Raw genomic sequence first — 16555 nt, 5'->3', positions numbered from 1 at the left:
CGGTAACTTCTGCAATCGAGTCATCAGTTCTGCGTTTAGTTGTGCCCATCTGTTGAATGTTTTGTTTATGCTCTGGTAAAATCTGTCCGATCATGAGTTGAATTCAGAATCCAACTTAAGTTTACAACTGATACATTCTACTTTTATGAGTTTAATTTGAGGACTAATATGAGTTTCATCGATCAGGTGGTAATTGGCTTCCATTATTTACTTCAGTTATACCTAAAACGCAACACAATAGTTGTAATGGATGTTGAAAGCCTCGAGGGTCATCTGTCTTAGTTTGTTTTCAAACATCGGAGAGTCTTCAGTACACGGCCGTGTACATACACGGCCCATGTGCTACACACGTGATACCGAAATTGATGGACGGCGTTAGTGAATGGGGGTTAGTGAGGAAGAAAAACGCGGCAGACCAAAAACAGAGAACGCAGTGAAACAAAATTTTACCATAACCAAATGTTCATACTCCATACACTTTCGAATTCGCCTTCGACCCTCTCTCCCACTCCTGCTTCCTCCAGAATCCTCAAGCGCTCTCCGATTCGTGGCAGCTCGGTCCTCCTCTCCCTCTCTCTAACCCCGACAACGCCAATATCATAGAAAGGTTCCAAGTTCCTGGCGTTAATTTTGTATTCAATTTTACAGTTTAATTCGAAATTGGGTGTTTCAATCATTTATGTGTTTTCAAATTTGCAATTGGATCCGGACGAATACGACATTGTAGTGAAGCCGATTGAAGGGTTCGTATTGTTGGTAACGGCCAGTTCGTCGGTGAAGGTAACGATCAATGATGCAAAAGTTTTTATATATTGGTTGAATGAAAGCTTTGGTATATGTATTAATTAATCTATCTTCAAATTTTTCAAGGCTTTTGACTTCTTTTCAATTTCAATTGAACAATGAGGGAATTGATTACAGATTTACAGAACTGCTCTTCTTTACATATTAAAATAGCTCTCCTAGTTTTTTTTTTTTTTTTTGCTAGGAGAGTGTTTTGTTAGTTGTAGCTATTTGGCGATTTTCTTTATAGTCCATCTTTTCTGTGAAGTAAATTAGGAATTTTTGGCTCTTGCCATAGTTGGGTGAATTGAAATGAAAGAAATCTCAGTGAAAGCTTGTCCCTTTTATTGAAGAGTTACAGACAAATTCTGGGTTGTTTTCTCTCATTAATTTCAAAAATAAAAACATGAGTGATTTACTGCACCGATATGGTTAGAGTTGAGAGTTAAGACTGTTCACTAATGAGCAGCACATAAGGTGGTCATTTCTTGTCTAATGCCTAGTATTGCACGGAATACCTCTTCGTTTATTCAATGGATGTCTTTCTGACACATAAAATAGCATCTGTTTGCTGAAACTTACAGTGAATGCTTGGCAATTAAATGCAGATAAATTCAATGTAGGAAACAATATCATGTAAACTTGTCTTTAATTCAATGTTTGCACTGATGGCATGCAAGAAAGGTAGCTTGGCAAACTCGGGGTTTAATAATTTCCTCTGAGTTGCGATGAACCACTTCTGGTTACTTGCCTCATTCAATAGAGATTTGCACTGATAGTTTTATGTACTTCAATTGCAAGGTCTTGCATTCCCAATTCAACAATTTTGGTCATAATCATAATGCAAATAGCTGTTAGTATTGCAAATATATAAACAATGACGTGCCTATTTTTTTTAGGTGATGTGTCTGCACATTGTGAAAATCATGACGGGAATGACTTTAAAATGCAGTCAATGCACCTATTGGAGCCTATGATCAGTTTGTTCTGGTTCAATAATCACAAGAGATCCACAGATGGGGCAGTTTTTAGAAATGAGATGGGGGAATTTAATGGGTGCTTTTGCAATACCAGATATAAGGATTTTTTCTCCTTTGACAATGGAATTTGATGGCTTGGAAAGCAGGGTATTTGAAATTGGAATTCTCCGTCTTGAAGTGGAGATTGATAGTATAGAGGCTAGTAGCTTGGTAGTCTCTAACAAGATGTGTTGGCGGCAAAGAGGGGGTTAATAGTGTCGCTCTTATTTTATCAGACATCCCCAAAGGGACCTGAAAGTGCTGTTGAAGAAATCTGGTGCACCCAAGGTCTGCTTCCAACCAAGGGAATGCAACAGAGTGGTTCATGTGTTAGCTAGATTCATAGTGAAGGAACGTATTGATATATTTTGTATTGAAATTGGGCCTGAATGGCTTATGAGATTGATAAATATCAATGCTAATATTTGTAAGTTTGTAACCCTTCCAATGATTAATGAATGGTTACCTTTTTTGTTCATTTAGTGGATTTTAAGAGAACGATAGCTGTTTTTTTAACCACGGGAAAGTTGCTAAACTTTCTTTTCCCAAATGTCTAAGCATATGATTAAATTGCTAGTCATGGCCAACATGTTTTTGCAGCAAAAATGCTAAGATAATGTTGCTCTGATACTAGATTGTGCTTCTCTACATTCAGCTACCAAAAAGCAGTCGACTGTCCCATATTGAGGCCTATTGACATTGGCTTCTATTCTTCTTGTAGAAGTCAGAGAGGATAAAGCAAGTTTCAAGCATCAATTGATTCCTGCATAATATGGATTGACATGACATCAGTAGCCATCTTCTCTGCCTCTTACCCGTCTTTTACTGCAAAGAAACCATGAGGAAAAAAAAAATGAAGAAAAAGTACCTAAATGCAGCTATCACTTAAAGCAAGAAGCAAAGAAATAATTCCAAATAGAGCAACTTCTGGCTGCACAAATGAACACACAGATACACAAAGATAGCTTCCTATAAATGTTTATAAACAGAAGCTAACCATAAACAATGAAGAAAATGTACCTAAATGCAGCTATCACTTGTCAAATCAAGAAGCAAAGAAATTATTCCAAACTGAGCAAGTTTTGGACACTCAAATGAACACACAGATGCACAAAGATAGCTTCCAGTAAATGATTACTCCAAAATCCCTTGTGTTTACATTTTCACAAACAATCAAACCCACAAGAATCTACATTGAAGCTAAATTGCCATGACAAAATGATTTAGGATCGATAATGCTAGAATCAAATATACATGTTTCTAACAAAGACCAAACTTCACTAAGCTGGGAAACCAAATCTCTATACAGAGGAAACTAGTATTGATTAATTTCTGATTATGCTGAGAGATATCATACATTATTTAAAGGTCAGTTTCTGGTTAGGGAACTATCCATTTCTAGCATGTTGAGAATTTCACAGGAGCAAATTAATCAATGTACAAAATATAAACACGAGAGACAGAGATACCAAATCATATGGAAAACAAAGCTTGGGCCATTAATCATAGGCTCATTGGTATAAAATTACACCACTCCATGTCCCACTGTTACTCTGAAGAGGAAAACTGAAAACCAAAAATGAATCCTCTTTTGAGACAATTAATTCCAAATCAGAGAGAATGCAACTGCAGGTTCGTTCATTGAGCGAAGAATCGCCTTATAATCACAGAGCGAGGTTGATGAAATCGCTGGTGCTGAACGCTTGCTTTGGGGACACCAGTTCGTTAAATTTAACCCAGACCAAATTAGAATAGGGACATGGGTAATGGGTGTCGAGTAAAGGGAAGCTGCGACCAAAGAAGTGGAGGTCAGAGCTGGGAATAGAAATGAAACGAATCTGATGGTGGAAGCGCCCTTAGCTGAAAGGAATTGGGAGGGCTTAATGAGTATATCTGGCTGGGGAAACAATATGGTGGGAATCTTAAGTCTACTTCAAATTTTGGGAGGGCTTTTTCAATTTTGGCCGCCATTTTTTTGTGATTGGAGGCGGGTAAGCTTCCCCTCCCCAGGAAATTTGTAAATGAATACGTGTCAAGAAAACCCTTCTGCTTTAATAATTGCCCAATTGAATTGCAATCCCTATTTAATAATATATATATAACAATAGTTTTTTTTTTTTTTAGGAACACGACAATAGGGTTTCTTATATCAAATGTAAAAATGAAAAATAAAAAAAGTATACAGCATATATTTTAGGGTTAGCTAGGTCGTTTTCTGAGTCGGTAGGTTTTATTGGTGCATCGACCCTATACTTTTCATAATAAAATCAAAATACATATTAATATGCTGTAAATAGATGGGTAATGTCAAATTTATCGATTTTCAATTTTGATTATTTGGATCGCACAAAATCCTTATATGTCTATTAATGTGGTCTAATTTGTTTATTAGTTGTATCAAATAGTATACCTTCCATGAGGAACAATGTAGAGAAAATATACTCTATTAAAATCGACCGTTGGATGTTGTCACGATAAGAATATATGATTATGATCAAAATTTCAGCTATTTTCGAAGTTGTTTGGGTCTTGATCTAGTAGGTCAACTCTAAACCCTAAATAACACATAAAACTAATATGCTCATGACCGCTCATTCACAACTTATTTTTTCGATCTGTCAGCTCTCACACTCTCGTGGGTATGAGCTATATCAGCTAATGTAAAAATTTCGGGAAGTTGATCTCCTCGTGGTTCAACTCCCCTTAGGGAAGTAAAAGCGTATAAAGGGTTGACCGCTTTATTTAATGTCCAGATGGCGGCGAATCGGGTTAATTTTTTTACAAAATACCTAATAGTATGCTATAAATAGATGGGTAATGTCAAATTTATCGATTTCCAATTTTGATTATTTGGATCACACAAAATCCTTATATGTCTACTAATGTGGTCTAAATTGTTTACTAGTTGTATCAAATAGTATACCTTCCATGAGGAACAGTGTAAAGGAAATATATTTTATCAAAATCGACCGTTGGATGTTGTCATGATAAGAATATATGATTATGGTCAAAATTTCAGCTTTTTTCGAAGTTGTTTGGGTCTCGATCTAGTAGGTCAACTCTAAACCCTAAATAACACATAAAACTAATATGCTCATAACTGCTCATTCGCAACTTATTTTTTCGATCTGTCAGCTCTCACACTCCCATGAGTATGAGCTATATCAACTAATGCAAAAATTTCGGGAAGTTTATCTCCTCATGGTTTAGCTCTCCTTTGTGATGACCTGGATTTCTGTTATTTAATTTTGGTAATTAATAATGGACCAGTTGTACGAATAATTGTTATTGTGCTTTATTCGTAGATTGTATGTGAAGTGGAATGGTTTTCGTCCGTATAATTATTTGAATTTTACGGTTTAGGGGGTCGTGTGAAGTTTGACTTTTTGTACGTTGGGATTCTCGGGAAACTTCCTTCACGAAAGTTGTAGAGCGCGTCGATACGAGTTCGTGGACATGCGGAACGCGGGAATCGGAGTTCGTATGATAAAGTTATGGCTAGCGGAAGAAGTTTCCGTTTTAGTATAAATAGAGGAAAATCATAAATTATTTTCATAAATTCCATTTCCTTTTCCGGAAGCCCTCTCCTCTCTCTCTCTTCTCTCTCGGTCGGCCTCTTCAGAAACGAAAATATCCTGCTGACCCGACCCGAACCCGGTGTTCCGACCCGGCCGGAACTCCGTTCTCCGGCGACCTCTACCGGCGAAACCTGCACAGAACGACTCGCCTCCTTGCTCCGGTCGTCTCTGTGGTGACCTCGAGTGACGATTTTCGGTGGAGGAAGCGCAGCAAGGAGTTGCAGTTCGTGGTTTTTCAACCCGACCGGAAAACGCAGCTCCGACATCGGTGAGGCTTCAGGCCAATCTTGGGGAGTTCGCAGCAGCCTCCTTGTGCGATCTTTGGTGGTTGTTTGGAAGGATTTACGTGAAAACTCGATCAACTCAGTTGGGATTACTGTTCACGGCTTGTGAGGTAGTTTTCGATCCCTTATGGTTGTTTTCTGACTTCGAGCTAGTTATGAGATGTCACATGCATGCTTAGATGAAGCTTTTTGATGTTGGGAGTTTTGTGATATATTGAGTTTTGGCCGGCGGCGGTGCGCCTCCGTCTGTGGTGGCGTTACGGCGGTGTTCCGGCCATGTATGAGACAGTTTCTGGTATTATATGTCTTCTACTCGTTGATATGAGCGTTTCGATATATAATATGCAAGTTTTGGAGTTCGAATGAATTTGTTATGATTTTTATCGTTTCATATCGATGAATTTATTCGATCCGTGAGGATTTGAGTATCCGATCGACTTGTGGTTTGGACACATCGATCATGGAAGTGTTCCGGTGACCTTGGGAGGTCTCGGATGTGGTTTTGCCTCGATTGGCGCCACTTTGGGGATTTTAGTCCAAAACAGGGGTTTCGGATTTAAATCAAATGTGAATCGTTACTAAGTGGATACCGTTGTGATTAGGTACTTGACGAAGTATTTGGACGGTTAATTGGCGGATTGACCGTTTTGTTCTTGGTTGAAGACGCAGCGGGAATTCAAGGTGAGTAAATCTCACAAGGATCTTTAGGAACAGAAGTACCATTATTGTTTTGGCGTTAATTATTTAACTGCAAACTATAGTTGGTATTAGTAGGCATTCCTGAGCGAATGACTACATATATATATATATTTACGTGAAATATATATATTCTTGTGGATGGTATTTGATGAATAATATGCATGATGATGCTTATATTATTGTTGAATGTGACTTTTCATGGAAACAATATTGTGGAAAAAGATGTTTTCTATTGTTGAAATGTATTGATGTTTGATGTTACATTTGTGAGTCAAACGTGACTCATTTAAATGTATTGGTCTTTGTACCAAGAGTCACAGATGGTGAGCAGGGATAAGGAAAGCCGAGATTAGATGTTAGTAACGTTTTAGGTCAGGTGTGACTTACTTAACGTTCGACTTTGAGACCGGACGGGGTCTGAAGGTCATAGGTCACAGATGGTGACAGGTTGCAGATGGCGACCTTGATGTTTGATTTCATGATCAGACGGGGTCTGAAATCATATGTCACAGATGGTGACAGGTCGCAGATGGTGACCAAGGCAGGAAATTGGTAATCACGTCCTTGGTAGGACGAGTGATTACGATTTCAATAGAGCTCTAGTCTGTCTGTCATGATAGCTTATGGGAGTGACGGTCGAGGTTGCTGGAGACTCATAGGTATGTAGTTTTAAATGAGAGTTCTGATGGTATTCTTCTTTAATTGTCTAGATGAGACTTAAATTGCTACTTGATGGTTAAGTTAGCAAATAGAACATTGTCACGGCGGTGACTCATGTTGTCCTTTCTGTGGAAAGGATATGGAATGTTAGAAGGAATCATGGTTGCATGAGTTCCTTAAGTAGATTGATGTGAGTTGTTGATTGATGTTCATGAGTTACTCATACGGGCTTGCAGAAGCTTACCGGGTTTGTTGTTTGGCAACCCCGGTGCACCATTCAAACGGTGTAGGGGTTAATCCTGCAGGTCAGGAAAATCGTGGCTGAAGCTGAGGTAGCTTGTTGGCAGCAGAACGGGTAGGAAGCAAATTTTGTTGGCTTTGCCAGTGTATGACTTCCGCTATGTAGTAAGCTCTGAGGAGCATTTACGTTTTATTTTGTGATGACAATTTAATTCGTAAACTTGTGTAATATATAACTCTGTGGGCGAGTGTATATTAATTTGGATTGTTTCAGGGCATCAGTATATACTTGTTTTAAGGGAAAGATGTTCCAGGTATTTGTATTGATGACTGAACGTTCACGCATGTATAATTATGAGATTATATATATATCGATTTTTATTTTATTAAAAATCAGGGGCGTGACATCCTTAGGGAAATATAAACACATAAAGGGTTGACCTCTTTATTTGATGTTGAAATGACAACATATCAAATTTTGTTTTTTGCACAATACATATAAATACCCTATAAATAGATGGTTAATGTCAAACTTATTGACTTTCAATTTCAAGTTATTGAATCACACAAAATCTTTACATGTCTACTAATGCCGTCTAACTTGTTTATCAGTTGTATTGAAAAGTATACCTTCTATGAGCAGTTATGTGGAGGAAATAGACTTTATCAAAATCGACCGTTAGATGTTATCGTGATAAAAAGAAATGGTTATGGTCAAAATTTTAACTATTTTTGTCGTCTTTTGGGTCTCGATCTACTAGGTCAACTTTAAACCCTAAATACCATATAAAACTAAAATGCTCATAACCATTCATTCCCAGCTTCTTCTTTTTTATTTTTCAGCTCTCACACTCCTGTGAGTATGAGCTGTATCAACTAATGTAAAAATTTCAAGAAGTTTATCTCCTTATAGTTCAACTCTCCTTAGGGAAATATAAGCACATAAAGGGTTGACCTCTTTATTTGATGTCAAAATGACAGCATATCAATTTATTTTACACTATACATATGAATATCCTATAAATAGATGGTTAAGGTCAAATTTATCGATTTTCAATTTGAAATTTTTTAATCGCACAAAATTTATACATGTCTACTAATGCGGTCTAACTTGTTTATTAGTTGTATCGAAAAATATACATTCCATGAGCAACTATATATGTGGATGAAATAGACTTTATCAAAATCGACCGTTGGATGTTATCATGGTAAGAAGAAATGGTTATGGTCAAAATTTCTTCATCATTTGGATCTCGATTTACTAGGTCAACCCTAAACCCTAAATACCACATAAAACTAATATGTTCATAACCGCTCATTCACAACTTCTTTTTTTCAATCTGTTAGCTGTCACACTCTCATGGTTATGAGCTAAACCAACCAATGATAAAAATTTTGGGAAGTTTATATTCTCATGGTTTAGCTCCCTTTAGGGAAGTATACACATATAAAGAATTGACCGCTTTATTTAATGTTGAAATGATGACATATTAGATTAATTTTTTTACACAGTACCTCTGAATATGCTATAAAAAGATGGATAATGTTAAATTTATTGATTTCCAATTTCAATTTTTTGGATCATACAACTTCTCATATGTTTACTAATGCGGTCTAATTTGTTTATTAGTTGTATCGAAAAGTATATCTTCCATGAACAACAATGGCAACCCTAAGTCAAACACATTTATTAAATACTAAGAGCAACTCCAACAGCTTCCCCATATTTTGATTTTTCTCCAATTTAGGGAAAAAAAAAGCCTCTTTTGCTCCAACAGATTCCCTAATACGTTTAACCGCTTCATCACCTTTCAACTTTTTTTATTTTTATTTAAAAAAATTATTTTAATTTTTTGTCTATCAATGTACTTTAAAGTTATAGAAAATGCAAAAATGAAATAATTAAAAAAAAACAACCAACAATCAGGCATGGCTCGAGATTGGACTCAAAGGACCTTTAATACAGCTAGAAGCTTACACAAAAAAATGATTCTAGTCGAGAAAATGACTTTAATTATTAAACATTGAATTAAATCTCATCTAAATGGACTTGTAAATATTTTCAATTGTCAATTGTCCTTACTTATTTATTCTGATAATTTAATTAAGTAAAAATTAATACAATTTAACCTTAATCCTTATTTAATCAATTAATACTGAATTAGTGATATTCAATCCTCCATAAACTTAATAAAAATATTTTCAGTTCTTATATTCCGTTTTTCATAATTCAGCTCTACACCTAAGTTGGGCCCATGTCCAAGCCGATCAATGGTCAGCTCCAGACCCGGCCCAAAACCGCTCCAGCCAATTTCGGTCCCGACACGCCGTCCGCGCCGCCCAAATCTGCAGCTACACGGCAGTGGGATTCACAGCTTCTGCCCGAGCTGGATCTGATTACGTGACGAGGCGCGAGAACAGGCTGGTGGCGATGTAGTCGAGGTCATCGCCGACCTTGAAGGTGTACTGGCGATGTAGTTAAGCTGTGGACATCAACACCTTCCTTTCTACACAACTTCTACCCAGACCCAAAACTAAAATCGATAAATTGACTGAGCTATGTAAGAGTTAATGGGTAGTTAGGATTAGGAGTTTGAAGTTTGAACGCAGCTGACCTACTCATTCAATTAGAAAAGGACTGACTCGATCGGGTAGTGATCTCCATCTTCTTCTTCCTCTCCGATAGCAACCCAGGCAATTGAAAGGTTTACACCCAAGAGCTCAAATTGGTAGAAAATATGGACTCACAGATAGTTGCTCTCAATCTCTCAAAATTAAATTTCCAAAACCATGCACAGAAACCAGAATCGATGAGCACAAGAGAGTGAAGAAATAGCTAAAGGTCCTATTTGCTTTTTACCGTCGAACTTTTTTACACCGATAGTACAGAAATTTGTTTTTGACGTTGACTGTTAAAAGAAAGTTAGTATCAATTGATGGCCCAGATGACTTGATTACTGACCCCACGTATTGGACGGTTCAGATTGTACCACGTGTCTCTCAGACTTGTATGTGTACTTCCACCGCCGTGTACTGAAGAATTTTCGTTCAAACATGGGTACCATTTGGAAAGAACATTCAAGTGACCGAATAGAGACCACTTTTTTCTGTTTCGACTGTGTGTAGACTGATGTGTAGATGCCTTCCATTGTCGTCACTAATGACAGTAAAGAAATCGTCCTCCAAATCCTACTTTGGTTATCCACTAGTACAATTTAGCCAAACAACTCGATAAGGTGGCTCTTTCACAATCACAGACCGATTTAGATCCAATTTTATGGTATATCTGAAAATAATGTGCAATTGGTGTAAGATGTAATTAACATAAACATGTATATATTGCACTCAATTTAAGAGCACTCAATTTAAGAACACACCAATACAAGTAGTGTCTAAAGAGTAAAGCACATAACACTAACCTGAAAAAGACATGCTTGATCTTCTCCTCTGAACAATCTCACTAATGGGGCAGAGAACTTGAGTGCTTGTAAGTGATTGTTAGAGCAGGGGCCAAGGTCTATAAATAGGCATTGAGGATTAGGTGCCTCCCATAAAAGTTTCTTAATCCTTTTACATTTAGGCCAACCTGTTTCCAGTTCCATATGCATTAGGTATACCTCATTAGCAAAGTAACCTCTTAAATCAGTATTGATATCAATAGAAAATCCAACACAAACCGATGAACACTAGGAATGTCTATTTGCTCGTTCTGTAAGTATGCAACTTAGTTATTGTAATACTTGATGAACATTGATAGTCCATATTAAGTCTTACAATCTCCCACTTGGATAATCAATGTTAAAACAATAAGAAAGCTGTTGCATCAGATATAGCAAAAATGAAGTGCGCACAATGACATACTTAGCATCATCAAATTCATTCCAACACTCTGTCATTCTGTAATCCATATATTGAACCACAGGAAACCTAATGCTTAACCAAGCATTAGCACCCTGCAATCACAATGTAATATTTCACAGAACACAAGAGCACAACTACATATGAACCTCAGATTTTCTTACAAAATGCAGTGCAAGAAAACGATCCAAAACAGAGATTCTGAAAATTAAGGAATCTGTAACTTTAGTGCTTTTAACAAAGCCTAACACAAATTTCATCAGTATATTGAACACTTCTGCAAATAAGGCTAATGAAACAACCAATAATACTCGAGTAAAACATCACAAATGCAGAACTTATTCAATAATACTTCTTGAGTCAGAAATTCACAGATTTAAAATACTGAAACAGGAACCTCGATCAAAATCAATGTTTTAAATAAATTTGAATGAAGTCTACAACAATGAAATCAAATAATGCAGGAAAAATAAATTCTAAATCCTCCCACTAATCTAAAGCATTAATAACTTAATAAGATCCCCATATGAGTTTGAAAGAAACCAACTGGCTTAACTTCTAGCCTCCTTGTTTGGGATCCTCTTCCTTAAAAATCCCTTTCTTCATAAGCCAGTCTTTGAAACCCTTGCAGTCCTTTTTAACATGTCCAGGCTTTCGGCAGAAAAAGCATTTTGCAGAACCATTCTTAAAATTTTCAGAGTTGCTAGACTTATGAGAAACTTTAGAAGATGAGGCACCTGATTGGTTTGATCTATAGTTGAATTTCTTCTTAAACTGAGACTTGCTAACAAGGTTAATTCCGATGCTCCTTCCCTTCTTAATTCTATCCTCTTCTTGGACACATATTGAAATAAGTTCATTTACACTCCAACTCTCCTTCTGTGTATTGTAATTTGACTGCATCTGACTATATTGTTGAGGTAGAGAATTCAAAAGCAAGTGTACCAGGAAGGTGTCTTCAATACTGACATTTAGGACCTTGAGTTTTGTAGCTACATCAATACCCTTCATTATATATTCTCTAATGCTTCCAACTCCATCAAACTTCATGGTAATGAGAGTATTCATCAAGTTTCCAATTTCAGCTTTATCTGACACTTTGAATTTTTCTTCTACATTTTTAAATACTTGGACTCAGGTATACTACCTCTCACAGCTTTTGTCATAGACTTCTTCATAATTACTAGGGTCAATCTATTGTGTTTGTGCCATTGATGGTACCTATCTTTCACATCCTTGCTGGTAGTAGGTGTTGGTTCAACCGGTGGATCTTCCTTAAGGACATGGTCATAATCTATCATGCCTAAATGCAGCTCTATATCCTGCTTCCATCTTTTAAAATTTGATCCATTTAAGCTCTCAATTTGATGAAATCCTAGAGGGAGGTTAATGGTTGTAGCAAAAACACTAAAAGGTTCCAGATTTAGTAGAAAATTTATAAATGGCATTAAACTGAAGTGCCCCCAAATAATACATAAGGTGTCTGCCTTACCTAGAGTGGCAAATAAGGACATATAGACACTAACTGAATCATATAACCAGAAAATCAAAACTCAACTATAGGTTGTTTAGAACATGTCAACACCTAGGGTGGCAAGAAGACAGTTCAATTCACCTTCTGAAGGCAAGTTTTAAAGCCTGTTATATGCTAACATCAATCTTAGGAGCCATAATCATTTAAACCTCCTATGGGGAGCAAGGATTCCAGCTTCTAAAACTAATGTCACAAGATGTTGATCCAATAGAGGTTTAATTAAAGTTTTTAACATGGGGTTGCTATTGACAATACTATATGTGAAAAATTTAACTAAACTGGATCAAGAAAATATATGAAGTTTGTGTCTTGAGTTTTGCTAGAACATGTTCACAAGAAATTTAATATACTGAATAAGGAGATAAACATAAAGCAGTGAACATCCGATACTCATGGAAGAGGCAAAAGAACATTGCTCAAAACACACTAACAATCGCATAATTTTAGTTGTGAATAGGGAGATATATAGCAAAAGCTCAATAAACCCAGAACACATAATTAATCAAGTGGGATATATATGTGTATATATACACGGCTGTTGGAGAGGAAAGATCCCACATTGGAAAAGTGACAAATAAAATATAACTTATAAGTGGGTGGATCTCACCCAATTGTACCGAGACCTTTTGTAATTAAAACCCAACACCTAACAGGTGGTTAAGTTGAGACAGTATCGGTACAATGGTGGGCCACGGGCCACATTTGTCGCTGTTTAACATGGTATCAGAGTGGGTCTCTCTCCAATTGCGTCTCCAATTGTCATGGGCCCGAATTTGGGTTCCTTATATTGCCATCAGAAAATTCCGATTGGATTGTTACCAAGTGTCTGATGTTTGTTACCAAGTGTCTGATGTGGGCCTTGGATTGTTATATTGGCCAAGTCTCCAATATGAGACTTGTGTCCCAATTTCTAATGTGGGAATTAGATTGTTAATTAATTTCACGTGCAGACCTAGAGTTATGATGCACGTGAGGGGGAGTGTTGGAGAGGAAAGATCCCACATTGGAAAAGTGACAAATAAAATATAACTTGACAGTATCGGTACAATGGTGGGCCACAGGCCACACTTGTCGCTGTTTAACAACGGCAGTAAACTACGAATACTCACAAAAGGACCAATTAGTCATAATCACATATGACAACAAAGCCAAGTAACAGAAGGCAAAACAATTGAATTTATATGATTTAAGATCGGTTCACTTCAAAGCTTGTCTTTAGCAATACGAAAACATACCAGAATACAAAAATTTATTTGCTTCTTGTTTGATAAAAAGAGACCGATCAAAAGAACATATGAAGTTTTTTTTTTTTAATAGTAAGACATACAGTGAGCAATGATTACGAGGAGAAGTAGACACAAAATCAATTAATCACAGCAGTCATATGCCTCAACAAGACTAATGAACAAGAACAAACATAAAAACTTAGACATGTAAATCGATTTCTTTCAAGAGTTGTTTGCAGCAGTTCTAAAGCATACCAGGATAGATAAAAATTTCTACTTCTTGTCGATGAAGAGAGACCGATCCAAAACCCGTATAACAGCTTTTAGGGCTATCTGATCACGATTCCGATCATAGTTTAAGAAAATTTAGGCAGAAAAACCATGACTAAGATCGCCATCGAAGAACCCTAGAAATTTGGAAATCAAATTTGGGGCTAGCCGTTAATTTGAGTAACGATTAGTTTAGGCTAAAGGCTGTCTTCAGAAGCAGTCTTAGGTTTGTCTCCAAGTGGTATCTGGGCTTCGATAATGAAGCGAGGCCCGACCAAAACTTTTTTTTTGATCAAGAAGAAACTTCATTAATAATGAACTGGTTACAATGATTTTGGGCAACATCTCTTACACAGAAATGGTCACTAGACTTCACATTGGAACTCTATAAAGACATTGACTAAAAGAGCCAAAGAGGCTTCGACTAAAAGAAAACTTGCACAACAACTAAATGACAAGGACAACAAGCTCAGAAGCAGTGACTCATTGACACTCAACTTTGTCGACACTAACTCACTAACCAGAGTCCACCCGGTCTGCCTTCGATCGACCAAGCCTATACTCGTTGTGACTTCGAACCCGACCAAATTGAATAGCTAGACCGTCAGGCCTGGGACTAAAGTAAACCCAACACCGTAATGTCAACACCGTTAATCCACCACTGCTCCAAATCGCCATCTCCTCTGACACGAAACCAGACAGGACCAACCCACTAGAAGGCCAAGGATGATTGTCTATGCCACCGCCAGACATTTTTGCCATCGCTGCTGACCCAACTCCAGAACAAGAACGACCCTCTAGACGGCCCAAAGGAAGATTGTCTCTGTCACAACCTGATGTGCGTCCTACCCAAATCTTGATAGGAACTTATTACCGACAAAACAAAACAAAAACCATACTCTAAACCACTAGGAACATCAGCCCACCAACAAGGGCCCAACAACAAATACCCAACCCAACTGCATCTTCGTCTCCCCTATTCCGATCACCGGTCATTTCTCCTGCCATGCTGCCATTACCACAACACCACCTACCATCATGTCGCCATCCCTGCCAAGTCCTTCTTGCATCTCTCCGTCTCTGACCAAGGTCGCCATTGCACCACCACCCCTGCCAGACTACCATACCTTCTGCATCACAATCACGTCTGCTCCCGCCATCATACCACCAGTGGTTGACGACAACCAACATACCGCCTTGATCCCTTTTATTAAACCAGCGAAACATCTCATGTAGCCACCGATCCCGATCCACCATCCTTAGATCCCCACGAGACGCCGCTCCATCCCTGCCAAGAAACCGCCGCTCACCGATCCCAACTCCCAGCCACGACACCGCCCTGGATACAGCCACCATCCAACGAGAAAGACGAAGAAACACACACTCCGACCCCAACCTCTGAGCCATAAGCATGCTAACCCACCAAATAACCCATCCGGCCGCACTTACCGTGCACCGGCGAGGCCAGAGGCCTGCGCCAGAGACGAGGCGCAGCCGGACAGGCGCGAACGACAACGGCGGCCTCAAAGTTTTTCTCTCTAGGGTTTTTCGACAACGGCCCCTTACCTCCTAATTTATCCCTACCCAAAACTTGACCAAAACTTAATACAAGAAACTTTTTTTTTTTTTTAAAACGAATATATTTTCTGTTTAGGTTCTTAATTGAGTACAATGGCTCTGATACCAATTGTAAGATGTAATTAACATAAACATGTATATATTGCACTCAATTTAAGAACACACCAATACAAATAGTGTCTAAAGAGTAAAGCACATAACACTAACCTGAAAAAAGACATGCTTGATCTTCTCCTCTGAACAATCTGACGAAGGCAATCTCACTAATGGGACAGAGAACTTGAGTGCTTGTAAGTGATTGTTAGAGCAGGGACCAAGGTTTATAAATAGGCATTGAGGATTAGGTGCCTCCCATAAAGGTTTCCTAATCCTTTTACACTTAGGCCAACCTATTTCCAGTTCCATATGCATTAGGTATACCTCATTAGCAAAGTAACCTCTTAAATCAGTACTGATATCAATAGGAAATCCAACACAATCCGATGAACACTACACTACAGCAAAACTGGTCTTTTACGACACACAATGTGTGTCATAAAAGACAACTTTACGGCACAAAATAGCGTGTCGTAAAAGACCATGTCGTAAAAGATAAATTTTTCTTGTGGCACACAAAATGTGTGTCGTAAAAAACTATTTTGCGTGTCATGAAAGACTCCTTTTGCGTGTCGAAAAAGATCATTCTGCGTGTCGTAAAAGATCATTTTGCGTGTCGAAAAAGATCATTTTGTGAGTCGTAAAAGACACTTTTGCATGTCGTAAAATACAATTTTTGCATGTCGTAAAAAAACCATTTTGTGTGTCGTAAAAGAATAGTAAAAGACTA

At 37.7% G+C, this 16555-nt stretch overlaps 1 long non-coding RNA gene across 1 annotated transcript; it reads left to right on the top strand.

Annotated features, from left to right (window-relative positions):
* Nucleotides 1–422: 422 nt before the first annotated feature.
* LOC133707187 (uncharacterized) lies at nucleotides 423–2280 on the top strand. Its single transcript, XR_009844982.1, has 2 exons — nucleotides 423–780; nucleotides 1683–2280. It is a non-coding gene; the product is annotated as an uncharacterized LOC133707187 (long non-coding RNA).
* The last annotated feature ends 14275 nt before the right edge of the window (nucleotides 2281–16555 follow it).

The sequence above is a fragment of the Rosa rugosa genome, chromosome 4 (assembly GCF_958449725.1).
Source record: "Rosa rugosa chromosome 4, drRosRugo1.1, whole genome shotgun sequence".
Lineage (NCBI taxonomy): Eukaryota > Viridiplantae > Streptophyta > Magnoliopsida > Rosales > Rosaceae > Rosa > Rosa rugosa.
Note: the sequence above shows the minus strand (reverse complement) of the source record. Positions and strands in the feature narration are given on the sequence as shown.